We start from the raw sequence: 22,541 nt of genomic DNA, 5'->3' as shown, positions 1-22,541 counted from the left end.
GATGAGATTTGGGTTGGGACACAGCAAAACCATATCAACAGGACTACATTTCTTGGGCTCTAGTATTTGGTGGGGCCTTGTGACTGGTGCTGGGCAATGAGTTGTGAACAGAGGTAATGTATATCACTCATTACCCAGGCTGAGCCAATGTGCATTCCCCTAGAATGCACTGTGCCCCTCTGCCATGCTCCCTGGCAATATTCCAGAAAGTTCCAGCCTGAGTCCCAGAATATGGATGACAATGACAAGCAGGCTATCACCTCAGCTTCTGGTGATAGACACAGAGTGTAAGAAATACACTTTCATTGTCTTAATCCATTAAGATGTGGGGTCATTGCCATAAGAGTGAGGAAGACAGCTAGTTTTGAAGGAAGAGAAAGGACAAAGCTTATGAAGGGATTTCTGGGGTGACTATCTATGCTCTATTTCCCAACCCGAGTGCTGGTTACAGGGATATTAGCTCTCTAATATGATAAATATTTGTTTTGTGTGGGCTTCTGTATCTGTGTTTTATTTGACATGAAAAAGTTACAAAATGTTTGAGGGTTATTACCACACCCTAATGCAACCAACGGTCACTGATACACCATCGTGGTCCCTTTTATACCGTGCCTTCTTATGTCTTAGTTATCCCCCTTCTGCTTCAATGTCAACAAATTTCTATCTTCTGAGATATGAGAACTAAAACCTTTGTTTTTTTCTGATAAGTCTAAGTCTCTTAATGGAAAGGACAAAGTAGAAATTTAAAATGAAACATGAAATGCATTATGGAGGCAAAAAGTCTTCAAATCTGCCTTGTCTAGAATTTCCTTAGGGATTATGGCTTCATTACAAAAGGCAAGACATGACTGACCCTGAAATAGAGAATGCCAATATTGGGCCTCACCTGAACCCTCTCTCTGAGTCTACTTTTCCCTCTTCCAGATCCCACAGTACAACTCCTTTTGGTTAATTTTTAATGCGTGGCACTTTTTTTTTTTTTTTTTTTTTTTTGAGACAGAGTATCACTCTGTCACCCAGGCTGGAATGCACTGGTGCAATCTCATGCTCACTGCAAGCTCCGTCTCCCAGGTTCATGCCATTCTCCTGCCTCAGCCTCCCTAGTAGCTGGGACTACAGGCATATGCCACCATACCCGGCTAATTTTTTTGTATTTTTAGCAGAGACGGGGTTTCACCGTATTGGCCAGGATGGTCTCGATCTCCTGACCTCATGATCTGCCCACCTTTGCCTCCCAAAGTGCTGGGATTACAGGCGTGAGCCACCGTGCCTGGCCCAATGCATGGCACTCTTATTAGTTGTACACACAGAGTGGGGGCAAATTAAGATATTAGCTTCATGACAGATATTTAGTGAGGAAGGCTCACCCAAGGGAGAAAGTCTTGATTACTTTCAGCTTGTTCTTATTGGCAAATGTCTGAAAGATATTCAAAGGAAGGCTCTAACACATCTACAGAAAAGCCAGGGTACAAAGGGCAGAGGAGAACTATAATGTCTTTCCCTTGCCATGAACCTAGCTCAAGCAATAAAGGTGGCACTTGTGACATAAGGGAGCTTGGAAGGACAGGGAGTCACTAGACATTGTGCCAAAACAACTCCCACACCCCAACCAATGTTAGCCATAGAGTCAGGATGCTTTCCTTTTGGGGCCCTCAGCTAGTGTGATATTCTATAATCCATTCCCCTTCTATGTACGTCCTGTCCTAAATAAATCCATCATTCCAAAGGGAAATGACAAAGACTGCCATTTCTTTTTTAAAAAAGTTATTGTTTGGGAGTTTTGTTTGTTTCATTACTGATCTACTCATCTACAAAAGTTGTCTGCAGTTTCAACTGTATTTTAGAAATCTTGCCCTCTTGGCCAGGCATCATAGCTCACACCTGTAATCCCAGCAATTTGGGAGGCTGAGGCAGGTGGATCATGAGGTCAGGAGTTTGAGACCAGCCTGGCCAACATAGTGAAACCCCATCTCTACTAAAAATATAAAAAATTAGCCGGGCATGGTGGCAGGTGGCTGTAATCCCAGCTACTCAGGAGGCTGAGGCAGGAGAATTGCTTGAACCCGGGAGGCAGAGGTTGCAGTGAGCCAAGATCACACCATTGCACTCCAGCCTGGGTGACTCCATCTCAAAAGAAAAAGAAAGAAAGAAAGAAAAAGAAAGAAATCTTGCCCTCTTGAAAACCAACTCCCAAACCAAGTCTCAGATTCTTATCGCCCACCTGCAAAGCAAACTGCTGAGTATTCACTCCAGATTCAGCCCATTGAGGGTCCTCTGTCAGCACTTGGAGGCTGTTGACCAACAACTATTTCCCAAGCTCTGTGCATGCTAATCTAACCTCATTAAGCCAACGCAAGAAGCTATGTGATTGATTTATCCTGTATAATAAAACCAGGCTATTACTCACAAGGCAACCTGGCACATTATCTGGTCCCTTCTGCAAGTGGTAGCAAACCAGCAACACAATAAACTGCCTTGCTATTTCAGGAGAGATAAATTGCTAATCTGTGGTTGTCATACCATAAATGGATTTTCATTATAGTCTGGGGCAACACTAAACTTCAAGGTCCTGTAATTATAATCCATTGATTTTTTATTGTCACCGACTAAAAGCGAAAGCATAAAATATTATCATTTTAACACCAAGTTCCAGCTGAGTGTGAACCAGGCTGCTGTAAATTACAGTTGGTAACCAACAGATTAAGCCAGTGACTCCTTTCTCCCTCATACCCGGAAACATGCCCGAGAGAAGCCGACACCAGGGATAAATCATTTACAAATGCATCAAAACAGGCCATCTTTTCCAAGCACAAGAGTCTGCCCTTTCTCTCTCATGGCATTTCTCTCTTTCTACCAAACATCTTAGTTGTTTGCAAGAGATTAAATAGCATACCAGTACAGTTTACAGACTCAGGAGGCAAAATGCTTTATTTTGAATCCTGGATCCTCTTATTCTTAGTTGTATAATCTTGAGCAGCTGTGCCTCGGTTTTCTCCTCTGTGAAATGGGTAAGTTAATGAAAGTGCTTTCCTACCTTGCAGTATTATTATGATGACTAAACGAGTTAATTCATGTCAAGCACTTAAAACTGTACCTGCACAGAGAAAGCATTCAATGCATGTAAGTTATCATTCTTATTACCATTATGATTACCACATGAAAGAAAGTATGAGTGACTGTCATTCCTTGCCTTCTAGACTATAAGTCACTTTTTAGTAGGAAACTTGTTTCAGACATCTTTTAAAATATGTATTTAGATATTTAGACTCTGAACTTATTAAAGGCAAATTCTGGAATTTACTAAACTTGAGGTCCCATGGGCCCAGCAGCATGCCTGTGGGGCTCACACCTAACTGGATCTTGGTGTTAAAGGTATAATGTTTTATGCTTCTGCTTTTAGATGGAGATATACTGTCTCTCTCTCTCTTTCTCTCTCTCTCTATGTGTATATATATATATAGATACCCATATAGATATATATACACATATATCTATATATGCGTATCTATATACATATATATGTATATATACGTGTGTGTGTATATATATATATATATATATAGAAAGAGAGAGAGAGAGAGAGAGAGTATTAAACAACTACTGAGTGAATAGAAGCTGGAAGTAATTTCCCACTTAGGAAGAAGACATTTTGACTATGAGACTAAGCCCCTAAGTGAACTGTGATTCCCACACAGAGTTACTGTAGAAAGGATTTCCACATCAAATAGAAGGTTGAACCAGAGGACCTGTAATTACTTTTATCAGTTGAGACTGTGAGATTCAATGACTCCATGACACTTGCAGATTCAGCTTCAGATTTCAGCCACTTTATGGGAAAAGAGACACATCGAAATCTTGATCCTGGGACTTGCAACCCCACAGTGGCACTTCTCCAAGAAATGGAAGGTTTTCACCTGTGGGAAATAAAACAAGTATGAAGGTTTTTAACAATAGGAAAAAAGAGAAGGATCATCTAGCAGTAATTATAACCTAGATGTCCTAAGACTAATCTCTAAAAGGACCCAAGGCAATGAACTTTCTCCTCGTATAAAAAAGGGCTTTATGCCCTATATTCTCATCATTGAAAGAGGTAGACAACAGGAGGGGGGCAAAATATGGCCTTCCAGATGTGTCAGGGTTGTGATAAGTCATGTTTAAACTTTACCCAAAGTGAAATAAAGTGTCAACAGAAACTCCTGTCCAAACTCTCTGATCAGGTCAGGCAAACAATCAATCGAAAAAAAATCAATCAAATGTGAAAGGTGGCCCAAAGGGGTGGGAATGCTTAACTCTGGGATTCTCATAGAAGCCAGGTCTATTTAGCAACATGTTTCTTGCCAGCTGCTGCTTCTCCTTGTGGTCCTGAAACAGCCAGAAGCACACCAGAGGGTGTCCTTTCATGAGCTGGCTTGACCGTGAGCAGACTGAGAAGTTGGTGGCATTTGCCAATGCCATGAAGAAGGAAGGATTCTGGGATGGATGGGCTCAAAACTGATTGTCTGATCAGCCCCAGGGTCAGTGCTTTGAGAAGAGAGATGGTCTACACTCCTAAGAGGAATGGGAAATTTAGCCTTGATCTGGAATTCTATAAATGCTGAAAGAAATCATTTAGTTCTTGAAGGTGAAAGAGGAGAGCAAAAATGTCTAAGTACACCTGACAGAGTGATAGCAATATGTTTCCACATGGCCTGTCCAGTTGGAAACAGACTGCATTTCCCCAGGGGTAAGGAGTCGGCAGGAATCAGACAGAAGCTTGAAGCCCAGCCAAACAGACTAGTGTTTAGGACAGGGTTGCAATTGCAAGAAGGAGGTAAACTATATACAAATCAGAAATGGGAGAAAGGATCCAATCTTATGAATGGAATAAATATGGTAGAATTCAATGGGTTTTGTGGACAAGAAGGTGTTTGGATCTTACCTTCCACAACAAATCAAATTCTAGACCCCTAGTGCAGATGGAACTCTTAAAGCATCACCATTCTATCTGGGTATGTCCAGGAACCAAATGGGCTGATGGTTTCAGCTGGATAAGGCTGGAAGACAGCAAGGACCTGGAAATGTACTCACAGACCCTCCCACCTGTGATAACTGACTTCAGAGCACACCTTCCTTCCCACCCTTCTATATTTTAACATGGAACTGAGACTGGGACAGAGGTTAACAAGGCATCTCAAGCCAATCAAGAACTAGATCCACATAACTGCATTGGATGGGGAAGCAAAAATTACTACAAACAAAAAAAAAGTGTATATACGTTAACCAAGTAGCTATAATTCTTGGGTCTTATTTTTAAGGAAAAAAATGCATTAAAGATAGAAAAGGAAAACTGTAGGTGGAGGGAGAGGAAGAAAGCTGGAGAGGAAGGCATTTTGAACATCTATCACTGTTATATTAGGAACTTCACATGAACCATCTCATTTACCTCTCACAAAATCTATGAGATTGAGACAATGCTGCTTATTATGGCATCGTTAATCATAATGAAAAATTAAAAACAGCCTTCTTGTATACTGCTAAGAGTGAGTAAACATTATGCTGCACCCTCATAATGTTTTACCACAGAGCCTTTAAAACTGTTTATAAAGAATTCTGTCCTGATAGGCAATGTTCATAGTATAATGGTAGTAGAAGTATATAAAATTGGTTATGCAATAGAATTACCAAAATAATTATATGTTTTACTTGTTTATATGTGTGTATGTATGCAGTATAGCTGTATCTCAATGTATCCACATGTTTATTAAAAAATTAGTGTTATAAATGGGTGGTGGGATCATGAATTATATTTATTTTCTTCCTTACTCTTTTCTATGCTTTCCAAAATTTTACAATGAGCATAACTACTTTTATAATAAGACAATGAAAATCTTTAATATAAATAGCTTATTTACCATATGCTGTTAATGTTAATATCTGAACATACAGTACTTTGCTAAAACACCATCATCAAAGGAATTGACAGGGCTATATTTGTCAAACAATGACAAACTAAAGTCAATTGGAAAACACCTAAAATATGTCAATAAATGCTCTGCTGCTATCAGCCTTGCAATATACTTTATCTAGTCTCATAAAAAAACAACATCATGAGGCGTATGACCCCAAAAAATATATATTCAATGTGTTTCTAGTTTGAAAATAATATGCCCTAATGTTCTCCATTGCTATTGAGACTACTTTGCAACTAGAAACATTTGCTTAGAAAATGATTAAAATCATGTATGTGTTATTGTTATTCCCACTTTTTAAAATCTACATAGTAAGTTGTAGTTTGTAGCATGTTTTATTAATCAATACCAATCCTAAGATAATAAGCCTAAGATAAAGAGTGTCATAAACATTTTAATAAGAACATATGGTGGGGGAAATTGACAGAGCGAGGCCTTTGAAGGGTGGTTTTCTTTCTCTAAAGCAAGGTCATAAAAGGCCTTGGGAGATTAAAATAGATTGGGTAGGACCCAGTGGTCCATCACTGAGTGTGGCAGGCAGGGGGTGGCTTCTTTCCTTCTGCTTAACCCTACAGCCCACCTGTGCCCTTATCAATGGCCTGGGACTCTAAGACAGAGAGGGCTGAAAAGTGCTAATGAGACAAACAGGAAGGCAAATCATATTTAACGCCAAGAGACCTAACTGATTTGGAGTTTAGCAGCTATAAATCATGACTATTCCAAGATAGTCCAGATGGGAGACTTTTCATTATATTCAAGAGTTTAGATTTAGGCAAGTAGGGCTATGTTATCTAGAGGACTCTATCTTGTTAAATTCTCAAGTGTGTTTCCAAGGAAGAGTATACAATATCTTGCTTGGAATATTACCATGGATAAGGTAGATATTAAGAGTAAATGATTGCCTACACACAACCATTTGAAAAACAGGAAAAGAGACCTGCAACCAAAAGTGTTTTCTTCCTTAAAGTATTATGATACCTAAGGTTTCACCACTGGAAAATTGAACTAGGCATTATTTTTTTTCAAGAACCCCACTTAAAAAGGCTAATAGAGTTGCTAGTGGTAACATGCAATGAGTTGCTGACATTTGGCCATACAACAACAAATTAGCATGTGTTCCTCCATAGATGCAGAGATCTGAAATAGCCAGAACACTGCTCAGAGAAAAGGGGAGAGTCTCCAGAAGAAAAAAGGCACCAAAAAATCTGCAAATGATGGAAGGAGAAGTAGTCTATGGGAAGAGATGTTGAAAACTGCATAATCCTCAGTCTCACCCTGGGTGGCTCCCGCGTTTGGTGCTCCAAGGTAGCAGGAGGGATGAAATAGTCATGAACATTCCCTTCCGATCCAGAGTTTCTGCATCCAGTTATTACATCCATTGCAAGTCTCTTAGTGACCTCCTTTCCATTTCTCACACTGTGAATGGACACAGGACCCACCAGAAGAGGAGGCAGACATCTTTTGAAGACAATCTTGATAAAGGAGGTGCTTCCTTTTTACACCATAGTCAGCCAATTTGTTGCCTATAAGCTAAAAACCAAATCTAAATACTGAATTTGAAACTTAGCACAATGACCACCACCATCCGAGCTCTCTGGAACCTACCGGTGCTAAACAGGTTTTCTCAACCACAGCACTACTGACTTTTGGAACTAGTAAATCCCTTGTTGTGGGGCAAAGGGCTGACAGCTTTCCTGCACAGTGTAAGGATTTTAGCGGCATCCCTGGCCTCTACTCACTGGTTTTCCCCCAGATGAGAACCACTGCACTAAATGAACAGAAATCTTTATTCTCAAGAAATGCAGGCTACATAAGTGCAGTCCCGTCTCATTCAATGCTTTGTGCCAAAGTTCCCCACTGGACTTGCAGCATGATTATAAACTCAGGGGTAACAGCAATGGATGCCTCTTCCAGGTCTATGCAAAAGCTTAAACAATAAAAAGACAATTCCCATGACTAGGAGGGACCTTCACAAGAAGACCATTGGCTGATAAGTCCAAAAGCCACTGGGTTCTCCGCATGTGTGGTCCTAGTTAGGAGATCCGGGTAGCATTTGTAATCAAGACATCTACATCTTTGTCTAACTGCCTATAGTATGGGGTTATCATCTCCATAGGGGACATCTCAGTTGACTCATAGCAGAATCACCATAAACATCTGTACGATTCCCCATGGTATATTGTCACTCTGATCCCTGGCTGGGTTTGAGAACATATAAAAGATAGTACAAAGACTCTGTATCCCATCCTGGTACCATCTTGCAGCGGCTCATCTGGAGTTAGAACCTACCTATCTCTTGTCTTCAGAGTCGATGAGGTACCTTGGAATCAAAGACCATAAAAGTCAACGCTGGAAAGAACATAAAAAACCACCCAACCAGTCCCTCATTTCACAGCGAAATTGGAAAGGGTTATCAGCTAAAAATGGGCTGATCTAGTTGATAGCACTAAGAAAAAAATAGCCTCAAAGCAAACAGAAACCTCAAACCAATGACAGTCAATCCTGCTTGGGTGGCTCTAGCTCTTTGCGGGAAAGCAGTAAAGCCCTCAAACATTTTTTTCTTTTAATATTTTTAACTCAAGAAACTAAACATGCACTATAGATCATTTTTGAAACTCCAAATGTTTAAAAAGGCAAGGTTTTTTTTTTCACTCTGAAAGCACTAGACAGACTGGTAGAAAAGGGGGAGGCAAAGGTGGATTTTTTTTAAGCCATTCAGTTATCCCCACTTCCTCTGATCCTTTCCCCTCCCCACACCATCCCCTGCTGTCATTTATCAAGACTGCTCCAATCCTGTGGAATTCCACTCATTCTTCATCAGGGCTTTGACCTCCTCCAATCAAACAAGCAAGGTACATTCTGGGAGAGCACTAATGCCAGGGTATCGGGGGTGCAGAGGAGGAAACAATCGATGCTCCAGGACTTTCCCACGCTTAGTGGAATCAATTTTATCGGTGTTTGGACACTGGGTGTCAAGGCTGGTCAGATGGAAGCCAAAGGTTCTGTGGGGGAGGGACTGACAGAGGCTACTGCTGAGGCTTCAGTCATGGGACGGCTTCCTGGAAGGGGCTGGTTCCCTCAAGTCCAGCTCATTCAGAGGGACATGAGGATCACACTCCACCAATGCAGATGCTGAGGGACCCTCCCTCTAAGATGTGAAAAAGACCTCAAGCAAAGTTCCCAATGTGCCCTCTCTGCACCTTAGAAAACCACAAGGAAATATGGATTGGTTCCAGAAAAAGGCAGATGCCACAGACACTGGGCCCTGCCTTCAATGATTGCATCAAAACTGTTCACGCATCTGCCTTCTCTTAATTATCCAAGAGCTGTTAGTCTTCATGAGTCTTGTCCAAATCTTTTGCCTTTTCTCTTCCTTTGGCTGTTCCCTGGGATCGTGATGATTACTACTCTCATCCAAGGTGAGCAGAAGGTGAAATTCAAACCGGTCAGGCTGCTGCCTGATAGAATGTTTGGAAAGAGAAGGCAGGTGAAGCTGCTGCCTCAGTGGAGACCCTGACCTTCTACCTGCTGTCCCTCCTACTTTCTCAAGGGCACCAGTCTATGCTACACCTCTGGGCTGTGTTCACGTTGATTCATCGTTCCATGGCCCCTTGTCCCCTGACTCTTGCTATCTACTGAATATCCCTCCTGATAGCAGGACTCAGTTCATGCTCCTGGGTGAAGCTGTCCCTAATGTGCCTAGTAAGTTGCCTCTCCCTCAACTCTGTTCCCATTCTGCCAGAAATAAAGTGACTATAATTTTCTGTTAATGTTTGAGCTCCTCTGAAGGCAGATTCATCTTTACCTGATTCATCTTCATGTTCCCTGGTCCCAGCACAATGGGTAGTATATACTAGATGTTCTATAATTATTCGATGAGCACATTAATCTGTAGATTTTTATAACCAAGATTCTTTCTACTCCTTATAATTCCAGAAACTGGGGCCTTAAGTGGGTGCAAATGTTTGTCTAAACCAATACATTGACTGCTCTACAAGAAAATGCTGGTGTGGTCCTTCAGATATTCTGCCAGGTGCCTCCCCACCTAATCCCTGATCGTAGCCTCAGCCCAACTGCTCTGAAGCTTCTAGTACCTGTATGGCTGGACAAGGGACACTGGGATCACCACCCACAACCCTGCATGCTGCAATTTTCTTCCTACACCAACCCCACTCTCTCTGCCCCAAGCAAGAGGACTATGCAAACGAGAGAAGGCCTAGGATCTCAAGTCCCAGTGACTCACCTGCCAGCTCTAGGCATACATATATGACCTGTAGACTTCATATTAAATCATCCTCTTCCTGATACCAAACATCCTATGGATGACTAGTACATCCTCTGGTAATCCAAAAATGTCCTACATACCTGTGTGATGTAGTAAGCTACTGTCTCCCAGCTCCCAAACCTCCAATACCCTGCTCTGGGACTCTAAAAGAGTCTCTGCAAATCATGTTTTTCCTTTGCTAGTTGCTTCTAATAGATAGATTCTGGCAATAGGGGGCACTAGAGGGAGATTGGAATCAGGAGAAGGCAGAATGCATTTCCCCCTTTTTTTTACTTGCTGCTCCTGCCAGTGCTACCTACCAGCAATACTTCATCCTTACAGCAGCAGTTTTATACAGCCCCCATCTCCTAGAGTCAGCCTCAAAGTGCTTTCTCAGAGGTGCAAGCTCTAGGAAGTCAGTATTGCTCCTTCCTCAGATATTTGAATTCCAGCTCTATAAGATCCCTCCTTCAATCTCCTGAGATGCCATCAGCAGCCATATAGGGCCTCCCCCTCAGAGGCTGAGCTTCAACTCCTCAAGGCCCTTCCTCTGATCCTTTAGGTTGCAATAGACCTAATCTTTTCCCTTATTCCCCAGCCCTGGTAGGGGTAGCTTCTTCCTGCAGTTACTATCTCTATGTTATCTCATTGTTCCCATTTCGTTACTTCAGCCTTCCAAAAAGGCTGAAATATATATAACCAACTTCCTAAATTAAATCCCCTCTGTTGAAACACCTAATGTGCTTTCTGTATTCGTGCATGCACCTTAACTAATACAATATCCCAAAATTCTTTCTGGTTGTTACCTAAGGGAGAAATCTGAAAATCAACTCAACATAATGCTTAGGAAACAACAGGTGCTAAAGAGGATGTGGAGAAATAGGAACACTTTTACACTGTTGGTGGGACTGTGAACTAGTTCAACCATTGTGGAAGACAGTGTGGTGATTCCTCAAGGATCTGGAACTAGAAATACCATTTGACCCAGCCATCCCATTACTGGGTATATACCTAAAGGATTATAAGTCATGCTGCTATAAAGACACATGCACACGTATGTTTATTGAGGCACTATTCACAATAGCAAAGACTTGGAACCAACCCAAATGTCCATCAATGATAGACTGGATTAAGAAAATGTGGCACATATACACCATGGAATACTATGCAGCCATAAAAAGGATGAGTTCATGTCCTTTGTAGGGACATGGATGAAGCTGGAAACCATCATTCTCAGCAAACTATCAGAAGGATAAAAAACCAAACACCGCATGTTATCACTCATAGGTAGGAAATGAACAATGAGAACACTTGGACAGGAAGGGGAACATCACACGCCGGGGCCTGTTGTGGGGTGAGGGGAGGGGGGGAGGGGAGAGGGATAGCATTAGGAGATATGCCTAATGTAAATGACGAGTTAATGGGTGCAGCACACCAACATGGCACATGTATACATATGTAACAAACCTGCACGTTGTGCACATGTACCCTAGAACTTAAAGTATAATTTTAAAAAAATGGCAGCAGAGTTTAATTCACATATTTCACTATGGTTTTGATACTAGTGAAATACTAGTATCAAGTATACATTGGACAAGTATCAAAGTATACTTGTCCAAAGTTATTTGGACAAGCCTACAACCTCCTTGAGTTTCTAGTCTTGAAACCACAGTGGGAGCAGATAATCTCAGCCTCTTGCTCTGTCTTAAAAATGCAGCAAAAAGACAGTCCATGTAAAAGAGCTTTAAGGTCTATGTTAGAAAAGCACCATCAGCAATACATAACTACTTTGACTAACAACGGGCTGCAAAGACACTCCCTAGTTTTGATCTCAGTAGGCTCTGCAAAACAGTTTTTTCACCTATGCCAACCACACAGGAAATATTTCAGAGCTGCTGCCTTGTGGAAGGTTCACACCTTGACGGGAAGAGGTTTAAATCTCCCATTTCCTGTATTGATAAGAGCATGATCACCTATTTTCAAAATAAGGTTCATTCTCAAATGTTGCAATGCCAGGTATGTCATCCTCTCTGCTGGGAGAAGTACTTGTTGGAGGGTGTCAGTTTTGAGAAAAGGACGAGAAGCAGAGGGGAGGGAAACAGTGGAGTTAGGACAGGAAGAATATTTTTTTTTTCATGTTTGGAGCTATGCCAAGGTGTTATATTCCCATTAAGAATGGCTAGATCTGGAAGAAACTTGATGGATTAGTGGAAAGTGGAGGTGGGGAGAGAAGGCGGCACCATCAATTGCTGAAATTGGCCCCAGACAGGTTTCCTCATTGTTCTGCCAATTGGTTTTGCAATAAATTGGAGGAAATTTGGCGAGATACTCAACCAGGGCATGGACAGTGTACTAGGACCAAAATAAACAACAGTGAATAACTTGGCAGTTTTTCATTGGATATTTCAGAAGTGAGTTATGAGACACCAAGTTGTGAGTTATTTCTTACAAGTTTACATAGTGAGAATTAAAATAAGGCGATAGATGACAAGTTTTGCTCTTAAAATTTGGGAGACAAATACCAAATAGGAAATCCAGTTACAAAACATACAATGACCTGGAGAAGAAAAACAGAATAAGGTCAAATATTTGAGATGACACAGCACATAGTCACCATATTGAACTGAAAGGATTTACCCCAGAAACTCCACATACAGAAACTACCCAGAATATCTAGTAACTTAGGATATTTTTTTTCTAGAGAAAGATATTCCTGATATGCAGCCATTGCTGTATTTTCTGGAATGAGTATCTATGAATTAACAGAGATTTTTAATAATTTGTTTACTGTGAACTCTTTTGGAAATTTGGTGAAGTCTATGGACTTCTTTTTAGAATTATATGTGTAAATGCATAACTTGAAACACACCGAATTATAAAATAAATTATATGGCAATGCAGCTGCAATCTAAAAATATTTAGAAAATAAAATTGTGAAACATAACATATATGCTTCCTTATTAACGCCTCCAATAACAAGACCTGAAGGTGGGTCTACTAACTACCATAATTTAGAAGCAGTGAAGAGTACAGATGATATCTTGAGATTTTTACAACATAGCAGTGTGATATAAATATACCTATGATTTTTGTTGGTGATAAAGCCTTAGTTATGACCAATACTATTGTGTCTTGTCACATACACTTGTAATGGAAAGAAATACTACATTTCAAATAGAGGTTAGAAAAAATAAAGATGTAATTTTTTCCTATCCTGACTTAAGGATTCCAAGAATTCTATTCATAGATCTTGTTTGTAGGGATCTATGGACACTGAGCTAAGGATTCATGGACAACTCTTCGACCTAAATATTCACATGATTTTTAAATAATCTTTTTTTCTATTTTCCCAAAAGATTTATTCTATTCATTCCAAACAAATGCTTTCCTTCTAACATAAATCCGGTAAGACCACATCCTTATTAAATACTTGGGATGAACCCAAATGCCCACAATGATAGACTGGATAAAGAAAATGTGATACATATACACCATGGAATACTATGCAGCCATAAAAAGGAATGAGATGATGTCCTATACAGAGACATGGATGAAGCTGGAAGCCAGTATCCTCAGTAAACTGACACAGGAACAGAAAATCAAATACTGCATGTTCTCACTAATAAGTGGGAGCTGAACAATGAGAATACACGGACACAGGGAGTGGAACAACATACACCAGGGGCCTGCCAGAGGGTGCGGGGGGAAGGAGAGCATCAGGACTAATAGCTAATGCATGCAGGGCTTAATACCTAGGTGATGGGTTAATAGGTGCAGCAAACCACCATGCCACACATTCACCTATGTAACGAACCTGCACATTCTACACATGTATCGTAAAGCCTAAAATAAAATAAAATGTAAAAATTAAATAAACAAAAAATAAAATGAAATATAAAGAAACACTTTATGTTTTATGTTTTATAGTTTCAGATCTCAGGGGTAATATGAAGCTATCTCACTGGTAAATATGGGAAGAATAAAATAAAATAAGGGGGAAAAAAGATTCTTGCAGGCACTCTTTGTTCTACGTCGTGTTCTAGGTTTTTCACATCATATTTATATAGCTCAGAGTCACAACAGGAAGCAGATGGCACATTCAAAAAGGGATGATTTAAGAAAGGTTTATTTACAGAGGTGTGGTATAGGGAAATCACAAAAGACAATGCCGTAAACTGGGGCTTGCCATTTTTGGACTCAAAAGGACAAACAGAGGCAGCAATTACTTGATCCAATTAGTAAAAGGACAAGTTGAGTTGGCCAGCTTTAGAGAGTCAATGATCTTCACTTGGGTGAAACAGCCAACCCAGAATGACTTCTCATGTAGGAAGCCACTGAGAAAATACCCCCATCTTACCTTCCTCCCCTTTTCCTGCCTCTTGCCAGGGTTCTCCACTGAGTGAACTCAACCAGAAGCCAAAGGACATGGAAACCCATTGATGTCCCTCCCAGGACAAGGTGGGTGAACAGAAGTTGATCTGAAAGGACAAATGGAAGAAATACAATGCAATGTTGATGAAATTTCATCCTCTGCCCCTCTTCCCTCCATCTCTCTCACCCCTTGTTCATAGACACTTTTCACCATGGACATCCCAAAGCTTCCCAAATATGCCACTTCTTTCAGTTGTCTACACATTAACACAGTCTACACTAGTATACCATTTGCCTCTTCCTCTAGTTGAGCTCCTAGTTCTGTCCTTACTTCGTGTTCAGGATCAAGCTCAAATGTCACCTCCTCTTGGAAGCCTTCTTCAATATTCCACAGTGATTTTCATCCATGCTTGCCCCTGTGTTTCCCCAGCACATGCATCACTGCAACATTCCCCAAAGCATTTGCCTAAGAACATGAGTCCTGAAAGGTATTATTAGGTGGAACATGAAATATCAGGATACCTTCCAATATTTTGGAAGGTGATACCTTTCTACGTTGCAGCAATTACCAAATTCCTGTAGTCTCTAAATGAAAAGCCCCCAGAATGAAGGGGCAGATTTGTCTGAAGAATTCTTCAGATAGCAGTGCAAGGGAGAAGCAAAAATAGGAAGAGACTGTGCCTTTGTTGGGTACAAGGTATATCAATTATATAGCACTGCATAAATACACAGAGAACAAGATTCTTCCTCTAAATCACAATCCTGGTCCTCATAGAATAGACCCTAAGGAACATGCCTATTTAAAATAAGAAAATATCAATTGCATATAACTTCAACGAGAGCAGGAAGGTCAGGCCAATCAGTTTATAAGGAGTGAAAAAGCCTAAGAGACCAGATGACACAGAGACAGGAAGCCAGAGAGATGAAGACAAAAGTTTGTTGGCAATATCAGCAATTCTATAGCTATATTTTCGTTGTCTAAAACTTATTTTTTATAAACACAGCCATTTCACATTGTCCACATATTATTTCTTTCTTCTGATAAAAATCTGTTTAAAAAACAGTCCTAATTTTGAAAAATGTTAGGCTATCTTACAGAACAAAATAAAAAGTCTCTTAAACTTAAGTGCTTATTGCTAAGTGAAAGAAAACAATCTGAAATGCTATATGCCATATGAGTCCAACTATATGACATTCTGAAAAGAAAGCAAAACATTGGAGACAGTAAATAGATGAGTGGTTGCCAGAAGTTGGGGGAAGGGAGGCATGGATAGGTGAAACAGGGGGATTTTTAGGGCAGTGAAAGCACTCTGTATGGTATTATAATAGTGGATACATGTCATTATACATTGGTCCAAACCCATAGAATATGCAACACCCAGAGTGAACCCTAATGGAAACTATGGGCTCCGGGTGATAATGATGTGTCAGTGTAGGCCCATTGGTTGTAAGGAATGTACCACTCTATGGGGTGTGTTAATAATGGAGGAGGCTGTGCATGTGTGTGGGGGCAGGGGGCTACAAGAGTTACACAAAGTATAATCACTCTCTTTACCTTTTGCTCAATTTTGCTGTGAACCTAAAACTGCTCTAAAAAATACAGTCCAATTGTTTTTCTTTAAAAAGAGAACAATTAAAAATAAAAACAAAGTCTCCTCTTCCCACATTCTCCAATTTCCATAAGGAAGGGAGAACAGCACCCTCATGGGCTAAGCACAACTGCAGCCATGTCCCTGAGAGGGAGGTAGGATGTAATCCATAGAAAATTGGAGGGCGTTGACTCCACCATGTCCTCCCCACTAGATCTGTGTCTACCAGAAACTTTTTATGTCTTGTTCCTAGTCAATAGGGGGTTTGTTCACGTAGCTCCTAACCCTATGCTGTTCTCACTTTACAGAAATGTTCCACCCCAAAGCAGCAATGGTACCTGAACCACCTCAGTCCCTGGTGGACACTATTTTTCATGCACACCTTGAGGAATGTCCTGGAGGAATCTCTTGGCAATCATCAGACTAGAAATGCTTATGGTAAATTGTGGATTTCTTCTTTAGCTCCTTTGGGGGATGTTACGGATGTCATGCCTCCATGGCCAGACTGTTAGGAAAGTTTAAAATCAGAGGTGATTACCAGGGAGTGGGTACCTGGAGCAACCTGGAAGCAGGGTGCTGATACCTGTCACACACAGTCAGGAACTCCATCGGCAGCTGATGTTGGCAAGGCCCTGAGACCTTTCCAAAATACCAAAAGCAAATTCATCTCTTCCAAATGAGCTTCCCTAAACTTGGTTATTAGAGCCTGACCAGTTCAGATGGCTGGGTTCATGGAAATGAAAACCATTTTTCTTGTGACCAACTCGGAGTTTCCAGTCTAACAGCCACAGCGAGTGGCTTGATCTCTTTTCTACTCAAGTTCACAAAAAGGCAATAGGTCCTCAGAGGTTTGAGCATGTCTGCATTTTCATAAGATAAAATAAAACAGAGGTAATTTGCAGTAATGAAAATCCTTTGGGGGCACTGGGAACTCAGATCACTTAATTTCTATGTGCAGGTCCTGACTTCTCTGCACCTTGACTTTTCTATCTGTAAAACACACCTAGCAAACTTGACTTCTAAGAGTGTGATGTGATGATGTGGCTAAAGAAGTCCCAACAAAGCTGGGAATTGTTCATCCCTTGAGATTATTCACTCACGTTGCTCCCTGTGTCTCTTTTTTTTTTTGGAGATGGAGTCTCGCTCTGTTGCCCAGAGACTGGAGTGCAATGGCGCGATCTCAGCTCACTGCAAGCTCTGCGTCCCGGGTTCACGCCATTCTCCTGCCTCAGCCTCCCGAGTAGCTGGGACTACAGGCACCCGCCACCACGCCCGGCTATTTTTTTGTATTTTTAGTAGAGATGGGGTTTCACCGTGTTATCCAGGATGGTCTCGATCTCCTGACCTCGTGATCCGCCCGCCTTGGCCTCCCAAAGTGCTGTGATTACAGGCGTGAGCCATCGCGCCCGGCCTCCCTGTGTCTCTTACTCTCCTTCTCTACACATCTATGCATTGCCAACTTAGCATACTTGCAAACAGCAATAAAAACTGAATCTGGATCTCTCGGATCCTTCCACAAATTTTTAGATATAGAAATACTGAACGAATGCCTGGAAACTAATATATCAACCTCAAGAATGGATTGAAGAGTGTGTGTGTATGTACGTGCATACGTGCATGTTTTCCAAATCACTTTATTTTTTGACAATGGCTACAAGAGTTACAAAAAGTATAATCAATTCTTTTTTGGTTAATTACATTATGCCTTACTAAGGACAAAAAAACAAATATGAAGACTAAATCTTACCCATATTGTTTTTTTCTCAATTAATGTCACCAAGTGCATCAATAGATTGTTTTTCGCTGCAAGAAAAAAAACACCCAGTTAAAAGGGGTTTACACAGTAAGGACACACCAATAAGTGAGGAAGTAGGTGGTTTCAGGAAGGGTTCATTCAGCAGCTCAATAATTGGTCTCTCTCAGAGTCTCCTGGCTTTCCCTGATGGTTGCAATTTGTCTGTTGCAGCATTAGGCATTACTTCTTACATGGCAAGTCAAGGCAAAAAGGAAAGCCAATTTTGATGAACTGTTTTATGCAATATTTCCCAAGAGCGCCCAGCAAATTCCTACTGTCTTTCTTGTATGCCAAGTTTAGGATGCCCACCTCTAAGCCAATTGCTGACCAAGGGATGTTCAAGAGTGGCTCAGATCAATCAAGTTCCCTCCCTTAGGATCCTCCTGGTCCACCTGCCTTGACACATTGCTGTTTAAACCTAGACCCAATCAAGGTTCTGCTAGGAAGGGAGTAGCAGGAATGGACACTGCGTAGATAATCAATAGTTGCCTAGTTACAATACTTTCTTCATTGCTTAAATATGCCTGTTTGAACAAAACTATATAAACATTCTTAACTGAATAACAAATTGCATAGTTGTCTCCAATTGGAACAGAAATCTACTGTCTATATGACAGAGGTCTGGAAGTCCTTCTTATAAATTAAATTCAAAGCAAATTTTCTAGTTTCCAACTTTTAAAAAACTTTATCTAGGCTATTAAAATCCTAACATTCTTACAAAGTTAATCTTTCCTCCAAGGGTCTCTGTTTGTTAGTGGTCGTAAGACTGAACTGCCAATCAAAGATCTAAATACGTATCAATAAGTATTAATAACTAAAGCTGATCATCTTTCATCATTTCTGTTTTTATCCGACAAAATAAAACAAATAAATCAAAAATTGCTGAGATTGGAATGATTGTAACTAAACTCAGCTCACAATGAAGTGGTGTGTGTGCACATATGTATCTGTGTGTGTGTGTGTGTGTGTGTGTGTGTGTAGTATTAGTCATCAACTACCCATGCTGACCTGTTAGCAATATGGCTTACTGATATGATTATTTGAATAAAGCCATGCATTTCAAGTCCACTTAGGAAACCAATCAGCAATAGCTCTGAATTCAGTAATAGCTTAGATATTTTCACAAGGACCAGGCCAAATGTGTAGTCAGCCATGTTTAGCTTTGCGCTGACATTGGAATCAACGTCCGATAAGGGGAAAGCAAAGATATTCAGAGAAAACAACTCCAGAGTCAAAGGAGATTTCATGCCAGCTGAAAACACACTTGTAAAGAGAATGAATGTCTGTTTTTCTGCTCTTTTATGCCCTTATAGAACTCTCTCAATCAGCATCATCTGCTCACCAGCCCCCAATGTTTTCATCCCAGTGAGCTAGGGCTTCTTTCCTAAATAGGCAATTAGCATTGCAACCTTCCTCCTCCCATCCCCACCAAAGCTTACCTATCCTGTGTCCCGTTCCAAGATGACCCTGCTTGAAGTGATGGAAATGAATCCTAAAGATGAAATTAAATGTCACTGTGCTCATGGGCAGTAACGGTTTGGGAACGAGACTTGCAATGTAGCAGTTGCTTACAGGTCATGACCAAAAGGAGTAATTCATCCTGCAGATCATAGGTATCTCAGAGAGGGAGGGAGGTAGAGAGCTCTATTTAGGACAGGAGAGGTGTCTCCCAGATCAGACCAAGGTGGTGGCCTTCAGTTCCATTTAGGTTTCTGGACAGCTCTGACGACAAGGACAGAGGTTTGGTCACGTGGAGGTCTTGAGCCCAAGTCTCTCCACTTTCAACGTGTACAAGTCACAGACACAGCCCTCAGAACCTCCACAGCAAAAGGCTGAGTCCAGCCCAGACTCCGCAAATTCCCTCTTCCCTTGCAGGCCAAACAAGAACTAATTTTAAATCACCACAACCCAGCTTGGGGAAAAGGCCCAGGAAAGCTCTGCAACGGAACAGACAAAACTGTGCACTCCACCCAAGTTGTTTACTTCTCCACGGAGCCTTTCAGGGACTAAACACTGGTCTGGGGTTTGGGACGTCGTCCATTCTACCCTGAAATTCCCTTTTCAGGTTAGGATTAGGAAATCCATCCCCATATTGGTCCCCACCTAGCAAGAAGCTCCTGCCTTTGTCCTCTTTTCAGTTTTCATTAAGAATTCAAGTCTGGATTCCTATAACAGAAGAGCTGAAGAAAGAGTCCTGCTAAAATTTGTCTATACCATATACACACTTAAGCTAGAAGCTTCTGTATCAGTCAGGGTTCTCCAGAGAAAGAGAACCAAGAACAGATTTTATATCTATATATATATATAGATATTTCATATCATTAAGAAAAAACAATAATTTATAATTTGCTGTATAACATAATATGGAATATAACATATAATATAGCATAATATGGAATATATATATTCCATATTACATTATATAGCAAATTATAAATTATTATAAATGCATGTATTTATGATATATATTAGATATCAAATTATAAATTATTATAATTTAGGTATACATAAATTTACTTGTATTTATAAATGATAATTTGGCACATAACATAATATAGAATATATCATGTAATATAAATTTTATTAGAAATAGTATGTAATTATATTATATAAAGGTAACATAATTGTGTGATATAGTTTATATAAAATAATACAATAACAATATAAAATACAAGTTTTTATTAGCTTATTTACTTTCAGGAATTAGCTCATGCAATTCTCAGGGCTAGAAAGTCTAAAATCCATATGGCAGGCTGGCAGGCTGGAAATTCCTGTGTGAGCTGAGGCTGCAGTCTTAAGGCAGAATTTCTCCTGCAAGTTTTTGGTCCCAAGGCCTTCAACTGATTGGATAAGGACCACCCACATTATCCAAGGTAATCCCCTTTACTGAAAGTCAACAGGTTGTAAATGTTAACATCCACAAAATACCTCCTTAGCAACACTTAGATTATTGTTTGATTAAATGACTGAATACTGCAGCCTGTCCAAATTGACACATAAACTTAATCATCACAGCTTCCAACGGCTTTGCTGGTATCTGAATCTCTATGAAATTCTTATATGATAGAAGCTTTGGGGTTGTTCAAACCTCTTAGCTATATAAAGCCACAGACTTGGTGGACCTAGGATACACGGTGTAACTCCACCCCAGGTCAGGCAGTGCCACCCCAGAAGCAGAGGTCTCAGTACCCAAATAAAGTAACAATAAAACTCTCAGGTTGAATGCTTATTATGTGTTAAGCAATTTGCTAAACATGGTAGCAGCAGCATTTGACAGGAGCTATTTCACTGAAATCAATCCCTCACATTCTTCCTTTAGAGATGAGGAAAATCTGAGGCTCCAAAAGGTTCTGTCACTTGTCTAAGGTCACACAGTGTTTTCAATGGGGGATTAAGATTTGAACCCGACTGTTCTAACTACTGAGGCCTGCACCGTGTCCTGGAGAAAAATGTTATCTCCAAGTCTAAAAGTTGATAGAAAAGGAATTTCTTCTTTCTTCCCTTCCACCTTCCTTCCCTGTCTTCTTTCCCTCCTTTCTTCCCACCTACCTCCCTGCAACTGCTATAAACGTCTATGCTGGGCACAGCCCTGAGTTCACAAGTTAGCAGCTGGAGAGAAGGGGTGGTAATAAGGAGGGGAGGATACAGTTGAGATGCCGAGTGTTTTCAACTAGCAACTAATCAGGGTAAAGCAGGAAGAGAAGTTTTGAGTTGCAAAGCGTGTTTTTGCCAAAACTAAAAATTTGGCTCTGAAATGTTAAAATGTTACCTCCGGCCAGAGATGCCCTAGAAACATCTACCTTTACTCACACTCGCACTTACCCTGATGACATTTTGATGCAAACTTTCTCTGACTCCCAGACTAGAAGAGACCAAAGGATGCTGCCAAAATCAGTCCCTGTCTTCAAGCAAAAGTGCTCACTGCATTTCAGATCTTCTCGGAGGAAGAGTCCAGCCTCTCCTAAGACACTCACCTGCACAATGAATGACACGTGACATTGTCATGGCAGCTTTTGTCCTGATCTAGCCTTAGGTAGGACTGACAAATCCACTGCGTGCTCACTATTGGGTCATTCGATATTTGGAATCGGTGACCTGACAACACTGCCTTACAGAAAGACTAACGGAAACAGAGGCTTCAGCCACAGCCCAGGAAGGGTGGTCTTTCGCACACATGGGGCAGCTTCTGCCACAACTTTTTCTTCCAAGGAAATCAACACAAATGAAAACTGGCTGATCCTCTGGTCCACCAGAGGCTGAAGAAGAAAACCGCAAAATGGAGACTGCCCAATTCTAATTTAATTCAGAAGAACAAACAGGGCATCACTCAGCGGACTTCAAATCCCCAGTCAGAAGGTTTTGCCCATGGAGCAAATCTTTTCATGGGCCATCTACCCCACCTACTCCCTCCTGCAACAGCAAGGAGGTGAAAATAGCTCATGAAGCCATGGTGAGTGACATTCTCGTGACTACATTGTTGTCAATGTTGATCTTGTACTTTTTTAAAATGTCAAGTCAAATACACAATAGGACAAATTTATTTATAAAGTAGCTACAGTACTGCTATGTGAGGC

General features: G+C 40.7%; 1 long non-coding RNA gene across 1 annotated transcript in view; it reads right to left on the bottom strand.

The window, feature by feature from the left end:
- Window positions 1-3,725: 3,725 nt before the first annotated feature.
- Window positions 3,726-22,541, bottom strand: part of LOC100593508 — a 45,274-nt gene continuing 26,458 nt past the window's right edge. The window contains exons 3-7 of the long non-coding RNA XR_004033297.1: window positions 17,920-17,975; window positions 16,555-16,677; window positions 14,570-14,690; window positions 7,223-9,402; window positions 3,726-3,914 (exon numbers count right to left, since the gene is read on the bottom strand). This is a non-coding gene — a long non-coding RNA (uncharacterized LOC100593508). The remainder of the gene's footprint in view (window positions 3,915-7,222; window positions 9,403-14,569; window positions 14,691-16,554; window positions 16,678-17,919; window positions 17,976-22,541) is intronic.

Source organism: Nomascus leucogenys, chromosome 14 (genome assembly GCF_006542625.1).
Source record: "Nomascus leucogenys isolate Asia chromosome 14, Asia_NLE_v1, whole genome shotgun sequence".
NCBI lineage: Eukaryota > Metazoa > Chordata > Mammalia > Primates > Hylobatidae > Nomascus > Nomascus leucogenys.
Note: the sequence above shows the minus strand (reverse complement) of the source record. Positions and strands in the feature narration are given on the sequence as shown.